Source organism: Tupaia chinensis, unplaced genomic scaffold (genome assembly GCF_000334495.1).
Source record: "Tupaia chinensis unplaced genomic scaffold, TupChi_1.0 Scaffold145685_1, whole genome shotgun sequence".
Taxonomy (NCBI): domain Eukaryota; kingdom Metazoa; phylum Chordata; class Mammalia; order Scandentia; family Tupaiidae; genus Tupaia; species Tupaia belangeri.
Genome location: NW_006205542.1, coordinates 949,668 through 956,591, shown reverse-complemented (window position 1 = coordinate 956,591; position 6,924 = coordinate 949,668). Strand labels below are relative to the sequence as shown.

Genomic DNA, 6,924 nt, shown 5'->3' with positions numbered 1-6,924 from the left:
AACAGGAGTACATTTAATTTTGTACAAAATCTAGATTGAAAAGTATCTTGAGGGTCAGCAGGTGGTATGGAGGTTAAGGCACTGGATCTCACATGGCTGACTGTGTGATTTGAGTCCTGGACCCAGAACTTGAAAATCACATGCATGTATGACCAAATTCCAGAGAGGAGACTGGAGGTAAAGGGATTACAATGTGGCCATCCTCTTGGGAGGTGATTTCTCACTTTCTCTCACGCTCTTTCTTTCTCTGTCTGTCTCTGGAGAGTGCATGCACGCTACTGCAAAAAAAAAAAAATCTTTATTGTTAAAGATGATTAGATATCAGGACCAGCAATTGGTGTGATGGCTATGTCACTGGTCTCCCATGTAGTCCATTGCGGTTTGAGTCCCGGACCTGGTGGCTTAAACTCACGCCAGGCGCTTGTGTGTGCATGCCCAAGATTCTGAGAGGAGAATGGAGGAGAAGGGATTGCAGCTTGGCCATCCTCCTTGTGAGGTGATTTATCACTTTTGTCTCTTTGTCTTTCTTTGTCTTTCTGGTGAGCACATGCGCCCTATAGCAAAAAACTCTTCAAAAATAAGATTATTAGATATCTTCTTATTTAGTTTCAAATTCTCATTCTCTTACAAATAAGTGTAATACAACTCCTTTACATTTTGAATTCTCTAATTGATTATAAAAACTAACATTATGTTTCCTTATGATGATATTGATTAGGCTGTAATAATCCATTTCATCATAGCTGCCCTAGGACTTCCTGAGAGGTTTTGAACACACTACTATGGTGATTTAATTTCCGTTATAAAAGAATGAGTGACTTCCTAGTCATCCCCATTTCCTGATAAACCCTTTCCCTTCAAAATGTCAATTCAGGGGATCAGCAGTTAGCGTAATGGCTATGTTGCTGAACTCCCACATAGTCGATCACAGTTCGAGTCCCAGACCAGGTGGCTTAAACTCAAGCCAGGTACGTGTGCGTTCATGCCCAAGATCCTGAGAGGAGAATAGAGAAGGGATTGCAGCGTGGCCATCCCCCCTGGGGGGTGATTTCTTGCTTTCTATCTCTCTCTCTCTCTCTCTCTCTCTCTCTCTCTCTCTCTCTCTCTCTCTGTGTGTGTCCTGTGGGCTCATGCACCCTATAGCAAAAAATCTCTGCCAACAGAAAAATCAGAAATCAGGTGTGACTTTTAACCTTTTGTCCTGTGATAAGTGTTTTAATAGCTTCTTTTAACAAACCATATTATTGGTTTTCTTGGGTTTTTTTGATATTTTACTAAAATTGTTTATTGCAATATTTGCTGTATTCAAAATCAATACAAAGTAAGTTATTAAAATTATTTATATACAAATAATAACTGAGTAAACAGCATCAACACAATTTTAACTTCAAAATCAGTGTGTACTTTCTTAGGCTCATTAAAGAAAACCTGAGAAAATACAGCAAAGAAAACTAGCAAAGAAAAAAATAGCTGATCATAGTTGTTGAAATTCACTGTTTTCTATAAGAAAGTGTCTTCCATCAAGGTATATTTGAGACAAATAATCTATTCCTTTGAAGAGTAACTGGAGAAGAGTCTGATTCACTTCATTTACTACAGTCTAAGAACTTTATGATTAAACAGCATATTCCAAATTTTACACATCCTAGACCTATTTCCAAAAAAGATTTTCCTCAGTATTAAAGTCAAAGTACACTGCATGTCATATTATACATATAAAAACATTATCCACATTAGTTTTTACTTGGTTTGGAAGTAATGTCCATGGTGTAACAAATTATTAACAATTCTGAATATTTGCACTGTGTGTACACTGAGAGATACCCACAAAAATTGGTCTGTTGATTAATTTTCTTTTAGTTTTATTATTTAAATTATTTATTTACATTCATTCACTGTACATTGTTAAAGCATACAAAATGAGATTCTCCATCCGGAATACACTGTATATAGGCTCAACCTAGCACATCAACATATGTAAATATAAGACTTCAAATAAATCTATTTCATTATGAAATGGAGACTTTGATTAAGAATGTATTTTTATTAGGCATTCCGGTAACAAATTGTTACTCTAGGCATTATTTATTTGTTCAATGTACTTTTTAAAGTAAATGAATCCCACTGTAGTTTTTCTAGAGGGAAAATCATTACTCCAGTGGTTGAGGGGTACTAAAAGCTTTGTATACTTTAGCAGCAAAGTCTTCACTTGGTCTGTCATCAACAGATCCCGTACAAAATGGCTAGATGTGTCATTGCAAACTGAACAGCTCTGTCTGTACTGTCGGAATCATCTCAGGTAAAGGCAGGCTGACACTGGAAAGACTATACAGAGAGTCACCAGGCTGCAGGTCCTGTTGGATAGATCAAAAGAATTCAGCCATGTTGTCTAGAAGGCCACTAAAGCCTCGGTTTAAACAGGTATTCAAAACAGTACTAAAATTTGGCCTTTCCAAGATGTCTCTTGTTTCATTGAGAAGTTTAACTGTGGTAACATTTCTAGGAGAAAATCTACAGGCCTAAACTGCTAATGCAGTTTCTTCAACTGGCATCAGATAGTGGTATAAGAGAGATTTGGATCCATCTTTATCAATCCAAGATTTATGCTGCTCAACAAGATTTTTTATTTCTTTTAGTTTTTGCTCCAAGTCCAAAAGAGACAAAAAAAATCTTTAAGGGAAACCCTTCCTAAATCTTTTGCACAGCTTGTTTAATGATAGTGATCAATCTCATCAGGCCATCTCCAAGGGGGTGTTGAATACACCATAAATACTGTTTTTGGACACCTGGAGAAGCAAGAACTACAGTGCCATTTTTTGCCGACTGCTACATTATCCAGGTAAATATATCCACCAATTATGCTTAACTGGACTCATAAAAGAACAACCAGCATACAAGTACTGTATACAGCCACAATATGTCTTGTGGAACTTACTATCTTCAGATCCTCCCTTATTTCTAACTTGGTCCAAGGCCTGTTTCTCAGTAGAGCTGTGAGGCTCTCAGAGTTGAGTTGCTGCATTAAGGCTTCTCTTAATGTAGGAAGCATGAACAGTACTGACATATTGCAAGTCCTTTGGTTACTTTCAAAATGATATTGTCATCATGCTTGGACAATATATTCTGCAGCTTTCCTTTCTTGTATTTCCCTGATTTTCTTTTGTCCATATTTTCCCAGGATATATACTCTTCTGAGGACTTGCCCAAGAAAATGTATTTCTTTTTGTGACATTTTCGAAAATTCCACATAGATCTCAGCATGGTAAGGCCCTGGAGTTGGGCTGCATAAGGTGAGGAGCTGGTTCACCAGGAAACCCTTTCTCAGTCATTTGGCCTGGAGGACCCAGCAGGAGCACTGTGGTCCCACATGGTGTTCACCAGAAATCACAAACACTACTTTCCATGAAGACTGTTCCAAGCCACATTATTGTTTCATTTCTTTGATTTATCTGATTCTGTGAGGTATCTGGGGAAATAAGGAGTCTGTTAAATGTAAATTAACAATACTCACTGCCCTATATATTGGACAAGGAATTAATCTCTCCCACGTTCAGGCATCTCCACATTAGCATTTCAACTTCGTGACACACTATTCATCCTGATCTGAAGATCAGGAGCGACAAATTATTAAAAGAGGAAGGGATTGCAGAGCTTATCTAGTACAACTTCTTCCTGATTTGGGAATCTACTTGTTTCTACCCTGAAACATGGGTCCTCTGTCTCTTCACAGATTCCTAGGGTAGGAATCTGTACCAGTACCAGTGTTAGGAACTCTAAGATATTTGGAAGAGCCATCATAATATGAAGTAGTTTCCTCCTAACTTCAGAGTTCTGACTTCGGTACAACGGAAGAAAACTGACCCACTTTCCTGACAGTTACCAAATATTCCAAGATGTCTATGCCTACCCAGCATCTCAAAGCTATACGTCCAACTGTTCTCCCTCCCATGACATAGTTTTTGTAGGATCATTATCATCCAAATCATCTTCCTTCAAATCAGCTATAGTTTTATAACAGAAATGTTTTGTCTTTAGATGAAAACTATTGTCACTATAAAGGGATGCTCATTGCTTAGAATTTAAAATTACATGTTTATTAGAGAAAAACCAAATATTTTGTTTTAAATTGTAGGGGTACTTACCAAGTATCGCATCTTCTTTTTAGGAGCCCTCCAGTCAGAGGGTTAGTGCTCTCACTCACGAACAATGCCCCCTTCATCTTTGAGTTGTCAGTAGCTAATAAACTGGCAGCATATCACGAGCGTTCAGGAAATGTTCACCTGAGTAATGAAATCTAAAATACTGCTGTTGAAATTTTAGAAGCACCACGTCCTTAGTCAATTGTACAATAAGCACATCTCATGTCCAAGATCTGCGAATGAAGGAAAGTTCATCTATTTGACTAAAACAAAGAGGTCTTGTTCTGAGCCACTGTTATTTTCCCAGCATTTTTTTTCTTTGTATAAAGTACATTATTTTGCCAGATAATACTGTTTTCACTATTTTACTAACTATTTTCAAAGCCAAATGGCCTAATCCAGAAACTATGCTTCCACCTTTTAAATAAAACATTGTATTAGAGATATTATTTCCTTTTTAAAATTCTATTATTCATTAAAATATTAACTATTAATAAATACAACAACAAAAAAAACCTTTCAATTGGACATCTTGTGTCTTGGACACTGTTCAAAACACTTCCAGAATATATTATATTATCATCAACCCTTGTGAGGTAGTTTTCTTTCTTTTTTTAAGAGAGATTTTTCCTATAGGGCACATGTGCTCGCCAGAGAGATAGAAAGTGAGAAATAATCCCCCAGGGAAGATGATCATGCCACAATCCCTTCTCCTCCATTCTCCTGTCAGGATCTTGGGGCACACATGGACACTCACCCAGCATGAATTTCAAGCCTCTGAGTCCAGGACTCGAACCACAGTTGTCCATGTGGGAGTCCAGTGATGTGATGTAACCACTATGCCATCTGCTGGTCCTGGGTTAGGTATAGTTTTCTAGTCTGGAATAGGTCCTCTTTTATATCAAGAGAAATCACAAAATTGTCTTAAAAAAAAAAATTCCTTGGCCAAAAAAATACATATTTAATAGTTACCACATTCCAAACGCCCCTGTCATTCCCTGGCCTAGGGAGAATGCTGAAGTGAGCTATATCTGTCTCTGAGATGCAGGCTCTTTGTACCCAAAGATGTAGAAGTGGTTTAGCCAGCCCCACGGGAACCCTTCATTTCTGCACTCATTTATCCAGGCCTCAGAGACCACTCTCTATCCTGTCTAATTTTAACAATGAAACCATGGTAGACTTTGAGTCTACATAAACCTCAAATCTCTTGAAGACATACCAAGCAAATTCTCAAGGTGATAAGCCATAGGACAAAGCAGCATACTCTGACAGCTTTTCTGATCAGTCCCAGCTTCTGAAAAGTCTAACTACTAATGAAGGTCTCTAAAATAAAAGCGTTCTCCCTAACCCTGCAAGAGTAGTTTGGCTGCTGTTGATAGAAAACAGGGGGAGGGGAGAATAGCAAAAAAATAAATAAAACAGTAATTTTATTTCCTGAACAATATCACTTCATTCAAAAAATATATATTCTCCTCATACACACCTGGTGTGTTTCTCAAACCACTCGTCCTAGGACTCGAATCGCAAAGTGGGCCATGTGAGACCCAACCACCTTAACCACCATGCCACTGGCTGACTAAGCACGAATAATTCTTAAATATTCTATTTTTATCAAGCTAAGTTTCTTTTCATCTTTATCATAGTATGACTTATTTCTGAGAACCAGAGGAGAACGTTTATTTGTCTGAGATCATTTTCCCACCTATGTTACAAGTTGAGGTATCAGTTTTCAAAGTATTTTGTTGTTTCTAGTTCTTTTAACTTCTTCCTCACCTTAGGTAATCATTCTGGTTAAATCCTCGAACCAAAATGTCTCCCACGTTATATTTTTTGCCACCAGCATGGCTGTTTTCATTTGCCCAGTATATTATATCCTGACAGTTAAATTCATAAAACTCTCAGATTTCCCTTTAAGTGTAACCAGTTTCTGAACCACATTTGAAAAAAAATTTTTAGATAAAATTGTATAGGTATTAATTGACAGTGATGAGGAGACCACAGTAGTAAACCCAAGGTTAAAATCTTCTACACTGATGAAATATTCTCATGGTATGTGCTGAATTAAGCCATGGTTTTTTGGTCAGACTTCTCTCACTTAAATGCCGTAGTTTTATTGGTAGGAAGAGATTGTAAATGTCCCTTAAAGAAAACTATTGACAGAAGTGGAATTGTTAACACAGAATTGTAAACAGTACCTGTAATGTTTCAGGTATAAGAAGAACAGATTATATATATATATATATATACACACACACACATACATATATATATATAAATATAATTGTATGTATATATATGTGTGTGTGTGTGTGTGTGTATATATATATATAAAATCTGTTCTTCTAATACCTGAAACATTTATGTATATATATATATATGTGTGTGTGTGTGTGTGTATACATATATATACACATATAGTACAATTAGGTTTCTTTTCTGAGTTTCTATTTCTATACTTGTTTACTAAAAAAAATTAGTCACTTAAAAGTGTCATTTGCATGAACTCTTTTATAGTTATCTGCAGAGATAATCAAGTAATCGATTTTGGAAAGCAGAGGAAAGAAAGTAGCAATAATGATACAACAACAAAAAATAATCAAATTAATACATAGGAGGAAGTAAACAGTTGATGATCATTGCCTTTGTCAAATCCCCAGATGGGATCTTGGGTCAATTATCAAGTTGGTGTGACAGTCTACAAGTTTTTTTTTAATGTACTGCATTTATTACATTGGTGCAGTTCTAATGAGCGTCAGAAGTTTTCTCCATTACTGGCATTACTACA

At 36.6% G+C, this 6,924-nt stretch overlaps 1 pseudogene; it reads right to left on the bottom strand.

Annotated features, from left to right (window-relative positions):
• Nucleotides 1-2,150: 2,150 nt before the first annotated feature.
• Nucleotides 2,151-3,261, bottom strand: LOC102484763 (peroxisomal biogenesis factor 3-like; annotated as a pseudogene).
• Nucleotides 3,262-6,924: the final 3,663 nt, after the last annotated feature.